Genomic DNA, 14664 nt, shown 5'->3' with positions numbered 1-14664 from the left:
CAGGTGTTGGGTCGTTATAGACTACAGTAGACAGTAACCTGGTGTTGGGTTGTTATGACTACAGTAACCAGGTGTTGGGTCGTTATAGACTACAGTAGACAGTAACCTGGTGTTGGGTTGTTATGACTACAGTAACCAGGTGTTGGGTCGTTATAGACTACAGTAACCAGGTGTTGGGTTGTTATAGACTACAGTAACCTGGTGTTGGGTTGTTATAGACTACAGTAGACAGTAACCTGGTGTTGGGTCGTTATAGACTACAGTAACCAGGTGTTGGGTTGTTATAGACTACAGTAACCAGGTGTTGGGTTGTTATAGACTACAGTAACCTGGTGTTGGGTTGTTATGACTACAGTAACCTGGTGTTGGGTTGTTATAGACTACAGTAACCAGGTGTTGGGTCGTTATAGACTACAGTAACCTGGTGTTGGGTTGTTATAGACTACAGTAGACAGTAACCTGGTGTTGGGTTGTTATGACTACAGTAACCTGGTGTTGGGTTGTTATAGTCTACAGTAACCTGGTGTTGGGTCGTTATAGACGACAGTAACCTGGTGTTGGGTTGTTATAGACTACAGTAACCTGGTGTTGGGTTGTTATAGACTACAGTAACCTGGTGTTGGGTTGTTATAGACTACAGTAACCTGGTGTTGGGTTGTTATGACTACAGTAACCTGGTGTTGGGTTGTTATAGTCTACAGTAACCTGGTGTTGGGTCGTTATAGACGACAGTAACCTGGTGTTGGGTTGTTATAGACTACAGTAACCTGGTGTTGGGTTGTTATAGACTACAGTAACCTGGTGTTGGGTTGTTATAGACTACAGTAACCAGGTGTTGGGTTGTTATAGACTACAGTAACCAGGTGTTGGGTTGTTATAGACTACAGTAGACAGTAACCTGGTGTTGGGTTGTTATAGACTACATTAACCAGGTGTTGGGTTGTTATAGTCTACAGTAACCTGGTGTTGGGTTGTTATAGACTACAGTAACCTGGTGTTGGGTTGTTATAGTCTACAGTAACCTGGTGTTGGGTTGTTATAGACTACAGTAACCAGGTGTTGGGTTGTTATAGACTACAGTAACCTGGTGTTGGGTTGTTATAGACTACAGTAACCAGGTGTTGGGTTGTTATAGACTACAGTAACCAGGTTTTGGGTTGTTATAGACTACAGTAGACAGTAACCAGGTATTGGGTTGTTATAGACTACAGTAACCTGGTGTTGGGTTGTTATAGACTACAGTAACCAGGTGTTGGGTTGTTATAGACTACAGTAACCTGGTGTTGGGTTGTTATAGACTACAGTAACCAGGTGTTGGGTTGTTATAGACTACAGTAACCTGGTGTTGGGTTGTTATAGACTACATTAACCTGGTGTTGGGTTGTTATAGACTACAGTAACCTGGTGTTGGGTTGTTATAGACTACAGTAACCTGGTGTTGGGTTGTTATAGACTACAGTAGACAGTAACCTGGTGTTGGGTTGTTATAGACTACAGTAACCAGGTGTTGGGTTGTTATAGACTACAGTAACCTGGTGTTGGGTTGTTATAGACTACAGTAGACAGTAACCAGGTGTTGGGTTGTTATAGACTACAGTAACCTGGTGTTGGGTTGTTATAGACTACAGTAACCTGGTGTTGGGTTGTTATAGACTACAGTAACCAGGTGTTGGGTTGTTATAGACTACAGTAACCTGGTGTTGGGTTGTTATAGACTACAGTAGACAGTAACCTGGTGTTGGGAAGTTATAGACTACAGTAACCAGGTGTTGGGTCGTTATAGACTACAGTAACCTGGTGTTGGGTTGTTATAGACTACAGTAGACAGTAACCTGGTGTTGGGTTGTTATAGACTACAGTAGACAGTAACCTGGTGTTGGGTTGTTATAGACTACAGTAACCTGGTGTTGGGTTGTTATAGACTACAGTAGACAGTAACCTGGTGTTGGGTTGTTATAGACTACAGTAACCAGGTGTTGGGTTGTTATAGACTACAGTAGACAGTAACCAGGTGTTGGGTTGTTATAGACTACAGTAACCAGGTGTTGGGTTGTTATAGACTACAGTAACCAGGTGTTGGGTTGTTATAGACTACAGTAACCTGGTGTTGGGTTGTTATAGACTACAGTAACCAGGTGTTGGGTTGTTATAGACTACAGTAACCTGGTGTTGGGTTGTTATAGACTACAGTAACCAGGTGTTGGGTTGTTATAGACTACAGTAACCTGGTGTTGGGTTGTTATAGACTACAGTAACCAGGTGTTGGGTTGTTATAGACTACAGTAACCTGGTGTTGGGTTGTTATAGACTACAGTAATCTGGTGTTGGGTTGTTATAGACTACAGTAACCTGGTGTTGGGTTGTTATAGACTACAGTAACCAGGTGTTGGGTTGTTATAGACTACAGTAACCAGGTTTTGGGTTGTTATAGTCTACAGTAACCTGGTGTTGGGTTGTTATAGACTACAGTAACCTGGTGTTGGGTTGTTATAGACTACAGTAACCAGGTGTTGGGTTGTTATAGACTACAGTAACCTGGTGTTGGGTTGTTATAGACTACAGTAACCAGGTGTTGGGTTGTTATAGACTACAGTAACCAGGTTTTGGGTTGTTATAGACTACAGTAACCTGGTGTTGGGTTGTTATAGACTACAGTAACCTGGTGTTGGGTTGTTATAGACTACAGTAACCTGGTGTTGGGTTGTTATAGACTACAGTAACCAGGTGTTGGGTTGTTATAGACTACAGTAACCAGGTGTTGGGTCGTTATAGACTACAGTAGACAGTAACCAGGTGTTGGGTTGTTATAGACTACAGTAACCAGGTGTTGGGTTGTTATAGACTACAGTAACCAGGTGTTGGGTTGTTATAGACTACAGTAACCTGGTGTTGGGTTGTTATAGACTACAGTAACTTGGTGTTGGGTCGGTATAGACTACAGTAGACAGTAACCAGGTGTTGGGTTGTTATAGACTACAGTAACCAGGTGTTGGGTTGTTATAGACTACAGTAACCAGGTGTTGGGTTGTTATAGACTACAGTAACCTGGTGTTGGGTTGTTATAGACTACAGTAACCTGGTGTTGGGTCGTTATAGATTACAGTAACCTGGTGTTGGGTTGTTATAGACTACAGTAACCAGGTGTTGGGTTGTTATAGACTACAGTAACCTGGTGTTGGGTTGTTATAGACTACAGTAGACAGTAACCAGGTGTTGGGTTGTTATAGACTACAGTAACCAGGTGTTGGGTTGTTATAGACTACAGTAGACAGTAACCAGGTGTTGGGTTGTTATAGACTACATTAACCAGGTGTTGGGTTGTTATAGACTACAGTAACCTGGTGTTGGGTTGTTATAGACTACAGTAACCAGGTGTTGGGTTGTTATAGACTACAGTAGACAGTAACCAGGTGTTGGGTTGTTATAGACTACAGTAACCAGGTGTTGGGTTGTTATAGACTACAGTAACCTGGTGTTGGGTTGTTATAGACTACAGTAGACAGTAACCAGGTGTTGGGTTGTTATAGACTACAGTAACTTGGTGTCGGGTTGTTATAGACTACAGTAACCAGGTGTTGGGTCGTTATAGACTACAGTAATCTGGTGTTGGGTTGTTATAGACTACAGTAACCAGGTGTTGGGTTGTTATAGACTACAGTAGACAGTAACCAGGTGTTGGGTTGTTATAGACTACAGTAACCAGGTGTTGGGTTGTTATAGACTACAGTAACCTGGTGTTGGGTTGTTATAGACTACAGTAGACAGTAACCAGGTGTTGGGTTGTTATAGACTACAGTAACTTGGTGTCGGGTTGTTATAGACTACAGTAACCTGGTGTTGGGTTGTTATAGACTACAGTAACCAGGTGTTGGGTCGTTATAGACTACAGTAATCTGGTGTTGGGTTGTTATAGACTACAGTAACCAGGTGTTGGGTTGTTATAGACTACAGTAACCAGGTTTTGGGTTGTTATAGTCTACAGTAACCTGGTGTTGGGTTGTTATAGACTACAGTAACCTGGTGTTGGGTTGTTATAGACTACAGTAACCAGGTGTTGGGTTGTTATAGACTACAGTAACCTGGTGTTGGGTTGTTATAGACTACAGTAACCAGGTGTTGGGTTGTTATAGACTACAGTAACCAGGTGTTGGGTTGTTATAGACTACAGTAACCAGGTGTTGGGTTGTTATAGACTACAGTAACCAGGTGTTGGGTCGTTATAGACTACAGTAGACAGTAACCAGGTGTTGGGTTGTTATAGACTACAGTAACCAGGTGTTGGGTTGTTATAGACTACAGTAACCAGGTGTTGGGTTGTTATAGACTACAGTAACCTGGTGTTGGGTTGTTATAGACTACAGTAACTTGGTGTTGGGTCGGTATAGACTACAGTAGACAGTAACCAGGTGTTGGGTTGTTATAGACTACAGTAACCAGGTGTTGGGTTGTTATAGACTACAGTAACCAGGTGTTGGGTTGTTATAGACTACAGTAACCTGGTGTTGGGTTGTTATAGACTACAGTAACCTGGTGTTGGGTCGTTATAGATTACAGTAACCTGGTGTTGGGTTGTTATAGACTACAGTAACCAGGTGTTGGGTTGTTATAGACTACAGTAACCTGGTGTTGGGTTGTTATAGACTACAGTAGACAGTAACCAGGTGTTGGGTTGTTATAGACTACAGTAACCAGGTGTTGGGTTGTTATAGACTACAGTAGACAGTAACCAGGTGTTGGGTTGTTATAGACTACATTAACCAGGTGTTGGGTTGTTATAGACTACAGTAACCTGGTGTTGGGTTGTTATAGACTACAGTAACCAGGTGTTGGGTTGTTATAGACTACAGTAGACAGTAACCAGGTGTTGGGTTGTTATAGACTACAGTAACCAGGTGTTGGGTTGTTATAGACTACAGTAACCTGGTGTTGGGTTGTTATAGACTACAGTAGACAGTAACCAGGTGTTGGGTTGTTATAGACTACAGTAACTTGGTGTCGGGTTGTTATAGACTACAGTAACCAGGTGTTGGGTCGTTATAGACTACAGTAACCTGGTGTTGGGTTGTTATAGACTACAGTAACCAGGTGTTGGGTTGTTATAGACTACAGTAGACAGTAACCAGGTGTTGGGTTGTTATAGACTACAGTAACCAGGTGTTGGGTTGTTATAGACTACAGTAACCTGGTGTTGGGTTGTTATAGACTACAGTAGACAGTAACCAGGTGTTGGGTTGTTATAGACTACAGTAACTTGGTGTCGGGTTGTTATAGACTACAGTAACCAGGTGTTGGGTCGTTATAGACTACAGTAATCTGGTGTTGGGTTGTTATAGACTACAGTAACCAGGTGTTGGGTTGTTATAGACTACAGTAACCAGGTTTTGGGTTGTTATAGTCTACAGTAACCTGGTGTTGGGTTGTTATAGACTACAGTAACCTGGTGTTGGGTTGTTATAGACTACAGTAACCAGGTGTTGGGTTGTTATAGACTACAGTAACCTGGTGTTGGGTTGTTATAGACTACAGTAACCAGGTGTTGGGTTGTTATAGACTACAGTAACCAGGTTTTGGGTTGTTATAGACTACAGTAACCAGGTGTTGGGTTGTTATAGACTACAGTAGACAGTAACCTGGTGTTGGGTCATTATAGACTACAGTAACCAGGTGTTGGGTTGTTATAGACTACAGTAGACAGTAACCTGGTGTTGGGTCATTATAGACTACAGTAACCAGGTGTTGGGTTGTTATAGACTACAGTAGACAGTAACCTGGTGTTGGGTTGTTATAGACTACAGTAACCTGGTGTTGGGTTGTTATAGACTACAGTAACCAGGTGTTGGGTTGTTATAGACTACAGTAACCAGGTGTTGGGTCGTTATAGACTACAGTAGACAGTAACCAGGTGTTGGGTTGTTATAGACTACAGTAACCAGGTGTTGGGTCGTTATAGACTACAGTAACCAGGTGTTGGGTTGTTATAGACTACAGTAACCTGGTGTTGGGTTGTTATAGACTACAGTAACCTGGTGTTGGGTCGTTATAGACTACAGTAGACAGTAACCAGGTGTTGGGTTGTTATAGACTACAGTAACCAGGTGTTGGGTCGTTATAGACTACAGTAACCAGGTGTTGGGTTGTTATAGACTACAGTAACCTGGTGTTGGGTTGTTATAGACTACAGTAACCTGGTGTTGGGTCGTTATAGACTACAGTAACCTGGTGTTGGGTTGTTATAGACTACAGTAACCAGGTGTTGGGTTGTTATAGACTACAGTAACCTGGTGTTGGGTTGTTATAGACTACAGTAGACAGTAACCTGGTGTTGGGTTGTTATAGACTACAGTAACCAGGTGTTGGGTTGTTATAGACTACAGTAGACAGTAACCTGGTGTTGGGTTGTTATAGACTACATCTAACCAGGTGTTGGGTTGTTATAGACTACAGTAACCTGGTGTTGGGTTGTTATAGACTACAGTAACCAGGTGTTGGGTTGTTATAGACTACAGTAACCTGGTGTTGGGTTGTTATAGACTACAGTAGACAGTAACCAGGTGTTGGGTTGTTATAGACTACAGTAACCTGGTGTCGGGTTGTTATAGACTACAGTAACCAGGTGTTGGGTCGTTATAGACTACAGTAACCTGGTGTTGGGTTGTTATAGACTACAGTAACCAGGTGTTGGGTTGTTATAGACTACAGTAACCAGGTGTTGGGTTGTTATAGTCTACAGTAACCTGGTGTTGGGTTGTTATAGACTACAGTAGAACCTGGTGTTGGGTTGTTATAGACTACAGTAACCAGGTGTTGGGTTGTTATAGACTACAGTAACCTGGTGTTGGGTTGTTATAGACTACAGTAACCAGGTGTTGGGTTGTTATAGACTACAGTAACCAGGTTTTGGGTTGTTATAGACTACAGTAACCTGGTGTTGGGTTGTTATAGACTACAGTAACCTGGTGTTGGGTTGTTATAGACTACAGTAGACAGTAACCTGGTGTTGGGTTGTTATAGACTACAGTAACCAGGTGTTGGGTTGTTATAGACTACAGTAGACAGTAACCTGGTGTTGGGTTGTTATAGACTACAGTAACCAGGTGTTGGGTTGTTATAGACTACAGTAACCAGGTGTTGGGTCGTTATAGACTACAGTAGACAGTAACCAGGTGTTGGGTTGTTATAGACTACAGTAACCAGGTGTTGGGTTGTTATAGACTACAGTAACCTGGTGTTGGGTTGTTATAGACTACAGTAACCTGGTGTTGGGTTGTTATAGACTACAGTAACTTGGTGTTGGGTCGTTATAGACTACAGTAGACAGTAACCAGGTGTTGGGTTGTTATAGACTACAGTAACCTGGTGTTGGGTTGTTATAGACTACAGTAACCAGGTGTTGGGTTGTTATAGACTATAGTAACCTGGTGTTGGGTTGTTATAGACTACAGTAACCTGGTGTTGGGTCGTTATAGATTACAGTAACCTGGTGTTGGGTTGTTATAGACTACAGTAACCAGGTGTTGGGTTGTTATAGACTACAGTAACCTGGTGTTGGGTTGTTATAGACTACAGTAGACAGTAACCAGGTGTTGGGTCGTTATAGACTACAGTAACCAGGTGTTGGGTTGTTATAGACTACAGTAGACAGTAACCAGGTGTTGGGTTGTTATAGACTACATTAACCTGGTGTTGGGTTGTTATAGACTACAGTAACCTGGTGTTGGGTTGTTATAGACTACAGTAACCAGGTGTTGGGTTGTTATAGACTACAGTAGACAGTAACCAGGTGTTGGGTTGTTATAGACTACAGTAACCAGGTGTTGGGTTGTTATAGACTACAGTAACCTGGTGTTGGGTTGTTATAGACTACAGTAGACAGTAACCAGGTGTTGGGTTGTTATAGACTACAGTAACTTGGTGTCGGGTTGTTATAGACTACAGTAACCAGGTGTTGGGTCGTTATAGACTACAGTAATCTGGTGTTGGGTTGTTATAGACTACAGTAACCTGGTGTTGGGTTGTTATAGACTACAGTAACCAGGTGTTGGGTTGTTATAAGAACTCCAAAGAATTCCAAGAACTCCGGAACTCCAATTTGAGCAGCAGCAGCTGAAAAATGAGCTCCTACAAATATTGAAATTTACATGGTTTTTAGAGTGAAGTACATCGGAAAAAAGCAAAAGAAAACTGCAAGACTGAATAGGAGAAAAAACAAGCAACAAACAAAGAAGATAGGCTTTTGAAAAATAACTATTTTTCATAAAATTGTAGTTATCTTAGCAAGCTGAATTGTTTACCAGTTGCTAAGCAGTTGCTAGGGACTCTTTTGGAAGAAGCTAGCTAGCTAACGAAGAACAACAAAGAATATCTAGTTAACAGAAGAAAAGAAAGAGAAAATCAGGACAGAAGAAAAAGGATATCAAAGTGAAACAGTTCTCTAAAGACACAGGAGACAATAATACAAGAAACAACACTTCTGTAGCTTGTCAACTATGTGTCTGTCTATCCCAGTTCTCTCCTCTCTGCACAGGCCATACAAACGCTTCACACCGCGTGGCCGCTGCCACTCTAACCTGGTGGTCCCAGCGTGCACGACCCACGTGGAGTTCCAGGTCTCCGGCAGCCTCTGGAACTGCCGGTCTGCAGCCAACAAGGCTGAGTTCATCTCAGCCTATGCTACCCTCCAGTCCCTAGACTTCCTGGCGCTGACGGAAACATGGATTACCACAGATAACACTGCTACTCCTACTGCTCTCTCTTCGTCTGCCCACGTGTTCTCGCATACCCCTAGAGCATCGAGCCAGCGGGGTGGTGGCACTGGAATCCTCATCTCTCCCAAGTGGACATTCTCTCTTTCTCCCCTGACCCATCTGTCTATCTCCTCATTTGAATTCCATGCTGTCACAGTTACCAGCCCTTTCAAGCTTAACATCCTTATCATTTATCGCCCTCCAGGTTCCCTTGGAGAGTTCATCAATGAGCTTGACGCCTTGATAAGTTCCTTTCCTGAGGATGGCTCACCTCTCACAGTTCTGGGTGACTTTAACCTCCCCACGTCTACCTTTGACTCATTCCTCTCTGCCTCCTTCTTTCCACTCCTCTCCTCTTTTGACCTCACCCTCTCACCTTCCCCCCCTACTCACAAGGCAGGCAATACGCTTGACCTCATCTTTACTAGATGCTGTTCTTCCACTAATCTCATTGCAACTCCCCTCCAAATCTCCGACCACTACCTTGTATCCTTTTCCCTCTTGCTCTCATCCAACACTTCTCACTCTGCCCCTACTCGGATGGTATTGCGCCGTCCCAACCTTCGCTCTCTCTCTCCCGCTACTCTCTCCTCTTCCATCCTATCATCTCTTCCCTCTGCTCAAACCTTCTCCAACCTATCTCCTGATTCTGCCTCCTCAACCCTCCTCTCCTCCCTTTCTGCATCCTTTGATTTTCTCTGTCCCCTATCCTCCAGGCCGGCTCGGTCCTCCCCTCCTGCTCCGTGGCTCGACGACTCACTACGAGCTCACAGAACAAGGCTCCGGGCAGCCGAGCGGAAATGGAGGAAAACTCGCCTCCCTGCGGACCTGGCATCCTTTCACTCACTCCTCTCTACATTCTCCTCTTCTGTCTCTGCTGCTAAAGCCACTTTCTACCACTCTAAATTCCAAGCATCTGCCTCTAACCCTAGGAAGCTCTTTGCTACCTTCTCCTCCCTCCTGAATCCTCCTCCCCCTCCCCCCCTCCTCCCTCTCTGCGGATGACTTCGTCAACCATTTTGAAAAGAAGGTTGACGATATTCGATCCTCGTTTGCTAAGTCAAACGACACCGCTGGTCCTGCTCACACTGCCCTACCCTGTGCTTTGACCTCTTTCTCCCCTCTCTCTCCAGATGAAATCTCGCATCTTGTGACGGCCGGCCGCCCAACAACCTGCCCACTTGACCCTATCCCCTCCTCTCTTCTCCAGACCATTTCCGGAGACCTTCTCCCCTTCCTCACCTTGCTCATCAACTCATCCTTGACCGCTGGCTACGTCCCTTCCGTCTTCAAGAGAGCGAGAGTTGCACCCCTTCTGAAAAAACCTACACTCGATCCCTCCGATGTCAACAACTACAGACCAGTATCCCTTCTTTCTTTTCTCTCCAAAACTCTTGAACGTGCCGTCCTTGGCCAGCTCTCCTGCTATCTCTCTCAGAATGACCTTCTTGATCCTAATCAGTCAGGTTTCAAGACTGGGCATTCAACTGAGACTGCTCTTCTCTGTGTCACGGAGGCTCTCCGCACTGCTAAAGCTAACTCTCTCTCCTCTGCTCTCATCCTTCTAGACCTATCTGCTGCCTTTGATACTGTGAACCATCAGATCCTCCTCTCCACCCTCTCCGAGTTGGGCATCTCCGGCGCGGCCCACGCTTGGATTGCGTCCTACCTGACAGGTCGCTCCTACCAGGTGGCGTGGCGAGAATCTGTCTCCGCACCATGCGCTCTCACCACTGGTGTCCCCCAGGGCTCTGTTCTAGGCCCTCTCCTATTCTCGCTATACACCAAGTCACTTGGCTCTGTCATATCCTCACATGGTCTCTCCTATCATTGCTATGCAGACGACACACAATTAATCTTCTCCTTTCCCCCTTCTGATAACCAGGCGGCGAATCGCATCTCTGCATGTCTGTCAGACATATCAGTGTGGATGACGGATCACCAGCTCAAGCTGAACCTCGGCAAGACGGAGCTGCTCTTCCTCCCGGGGAAGGACTGCCCGTTCCATGATCTCGCCATCACGGTTGACAACTCCCTTGTGTCCTCCTCCCAGAGTGCTAAGAACCTTGGCGTGATCCTGGACAACACCCTGTCGTTCTCCACTAACATCAAGGCGGTGACCCGATCCTGTAGGTTCATGCTCTACAACATTCGCAGAGTATGACCCTGCCTCACACAGGAAGCGGCGCAGGTCCTAATCCAGGCACTTGTCATCTCCCGTCTGGATTACTGCAACTCGCTGTTGGCTGGGCTCCATGCCTGTGCCATTAAACCCCTACAACTCATCCAGAACGCCGCAGCCCGTCTGGTGTTCAACCTTCCCAAGTTCTCTCACGTCACCCCGCTCCTCCGCTCTCTCCACTGGCTTCCAGTTGAAGCTCGCATCCGCTACAAGACCATGGTGATTGCCTACGGAGCTGTGAAGGGAACGGCACCTCCATACCTTCAGGCTCTGATCAGGCCCTACACCCAAACAAGGGCACTGCGTTCATCCACCACTGGCCTGCTGGCCCCCCTACCTCTGAGGAAGCACAGTTCCCGCTCAGCCCAGTCAAAACTGTTCGCTTCTCTGGCACCCCAATGGTGGAACAAGCTCCCTCACGACGCCAGGACAGCGGAGTCAATCACCACCTTCCGGAGACACCTGAAATCCCACCTCTTTAAGGAATACCTAGGATAGGATAAAGTAATCCTTCTAACCCCCCCCCCTTAAAAGATTTAGATGCACTATTGTAAAGTGGTTGTTCCACTGGATATCATAAGGTGAATGCACCATTTTGTAAGTCGCTCTGGATAAGAGCGTCTGCTAAATGACTTAAATGTAAATGTAAAATGTTATAGACTACAGTAACCTGGTGTTGGGTTGTTATAGACTACAGTAACCAGGTGTTGGGTCGTTATAGACTACAGTAACCTGGTGTTGGGTTGTTATAGACTACAGTAACCAGGTGTTGGGTTGTTATAGACTACAGTAACCTGGTGTTGGGTTGTTATAGACTACAGTAGACAGTAACCAGGTGTTGGGTTGTTATAGACTACAGTAACCAGGTGTTGGGTCGTTATAGACTACAGTAACCAGGTGTTGGGTTGTTATAGACTACAGTAGACAGTAACCTGGTGTTGGGTCGTTATAGACTACAGTAACATGGTGTTGGGTCGTTATAGACTACAGTAACCTGGTGTTGGGTTGTTATAGACTACAGTAACCAGGTGTTGGGTTGTTATAGACTACAGTAGACAGTAAACTGGTGTTGGGTTGTTATAGACTACAGTAACCTGGTGTTGGGTCGTTATAGACTACAGTAGACAGTAACCAGGTGTTGGGTTGTTATAGACTACAGTAACCAGGTGTTGGGTTGTTATAGACTACAGTAACCTGGTGTTGGGTTGTTATAGACTACAGTAACCAGGTGTTGGGTTGTTATAGACTACAGTAACCAGGTGTTGGGTTGTTATAGACTACAGTAACCAGGTGTTGGGTTGTTATAGACTACAGTAACCTGGTGTTGGGTTGTTATAGACTACAGTATCCAGGTGTTGGGTTGTTATAGACTACAGTAACCTGGTGTTGGGTTGTTATAGACTACAGTAGATATTAACCTGGTGTTGGGTTGTTATAGACTACAGTAACCTGGTGTTGGGTTGTTATAGACTACAGTAACCAGGTGTTGGGTTGTTATAGACTACAGTAACCAGGTGTTGGGTTGTTATAGACTACAGTAGACAGTAACCTGGTGTTGGGTTGTTATAGACTACAGTAACCAGGTGTTGGGTTGTTATAGACTACAGTAACCTGGTGTTGGGTTGTTATAGACTACAGTAGACAGTAACCAGGTGTTGGGTTGTTATAGACTACAGTAACCTGGTGTTGGGTTGTTATAGACAACAGTAACCAGGTGTTGGGTTGTTATAGACTACAGTAACCAGGTGTTGGGTTGTAATAGACTACATTAACCTGGTGTTGGGTTGTTATAGACTACAGTAACCTGGTGTTGGGTTGTTATAGACTACAGTAACCTGGTGTTGGGTTGTTATAGACTACAGTAACCTGGTGTTGGGTTGTTATAGACTACAGTAGACAGTAACCTGGTGTTGGGTTGTTATAGACTACAGTAGACAGTAACCTGGTGTTGGGTCGTTATAGACTACAGTAACCTGGTGTTGGGTTGTTATAGACTACAGTAACCAGGTGTTGGGTCATTATAGACTACAGTAACCTGGTGTTGGGTTGTTATAGACTACAGTAACCAGGTGTTGGGTTGTTATAGACTACAGTAACCAGGTGTTGGGTCGTTATAGACTACAGTAACCTGGTGTTGGGTTGTTATAGACTACAGTAACCAGGTGTTGGGTCATTATAGACTACAGTAACCTGGTGTTGGGTTGTTATAGACTACAGTAACCAGGTGTTGGGTTGTTATAGACTACAGTAACCTGGTGTTGGGTTGTTATAGACTACAGTAGAGAGTAACCAGGTGTTGGGTTGTTATAGACTACAGTAACCAGGTGTTGGGTCGTTATAGACTACAGTAACCAGGTGTTGGGTTGTTATAGACTACAGTAGACAGTAACCTGGTGTTGGGTCGTTATAGACTACAGTAACCTGGTGTTGGGTCGTTATAGACTACAGTAACCTGGTGTTGGGTTGTTATAGACTACAGTAACCAGGTGTAGGGTTATTATAGACTACAGTAGACAGTAACCTGGTGTTGGGTTGTTATAGACTACATTAACCTGGTGTTGGGTCGTTATAGACTACAGTAACCAGGTGTTGGGTTGTTATAGACTACAGTAACCTGGTGTTGGGTCGTTATAGACTACAGTAGACAGTAACCAGGTGTTGGGTTGTTATAGACTACAGTAACCAGGTGTTGGGTTGTTATAGACTACAGTAACCTGGTGTTGGGTTGTTATAGACTACAGTAACCAGGTGTTGGGTTGTTATAGACTACAGTAGACAGTAACCAGGTGTTGGGTTGTTATAGACTACTGTAACCTGGTGTTGGGTTGTTATAGACTACAGTAACCAGGTGTTGGGTTGTTATAGACTACAGTAACCAGGTGTTGGGTCGTTATAGACGACAGTAACCAGGTGTTGGGTTGTTATAGACTACAGTAACCTGGTGTTGGGTTGTTATAGACTACAGTAACCTGGTGTTGGGTCATTATAGACTACAGTAGACAGTAACCAGGTGTTGGGTTGTTATAGACTACAGTAACCAGGTGTTGGGTTGTTATAGACTACAGTAACCTGGTGTTGGGTTGTTATAGACTACAGTAGACAGTAACCTGGTGTTGGGTTGTTATAGACTACAGTAACCTGGTGTTGGGTTGTTATAGACTACAGTAACCATGTGTTGGGTTGTTATAGACTACAGTAACCTGGTGTTGGGTTGTTATAGACTACAGTAGACAGTAACCAGGTGTTGGGTTGTTATTGACTACAGTAACCTGGTGTTGGGTTGTTATAGACAACAGTAACCGGGTGTTGGGTTGTTATAGACTATAGTAACCAGGTGTTGGGTTGTTATAGACTACAGTAACCTGGTGTTGGGTTGTTATAGACAACAGTAACCAGGTGTTGGGTTGTTATAGACAACAGTAACCAGGTGTTGGGTTGTTATTGACTACAGTAACCAGGTGTTGGGTTGTTATAGACTACAGTAGACAGTAACCTGGTGTTGGGTCATTATAGACTACAGTAACCAGGTGTTGGGTTGTTATAGACTACAGTAGACAGTAACCTGGTGTTGGGTTGTTATAGACTACAGTAACCTGGTGTTGGGTTGTTATAGACTACAGTAACCAGGTGTTGGGTTGTTATAGACTACAGTAACCAGGTGTTGGGTTGTTATAGACAACAGTAACCTGGTGTTGGGTTGTTATAGACTACAGTAACCAGGTGTTGGGTTGTTATAGA

Source organism: Salmo salar, chromosome ssa17, assembly GCF_905237065.1.
Source record: "Salmo salar chromosome ssa17, Ssal_v3.1, whole genome shotgun sequence".
NCBI lineage: Eukaryota > Metazoa > Chordata > Actinopteri > Salmoniformes > Salmonidae > Salmo > Salmo salar.
The sequence above is the reverse complement of the archived record's forward strand: the minus strand, read 5'-3'. Positions refer to the sequence as shown.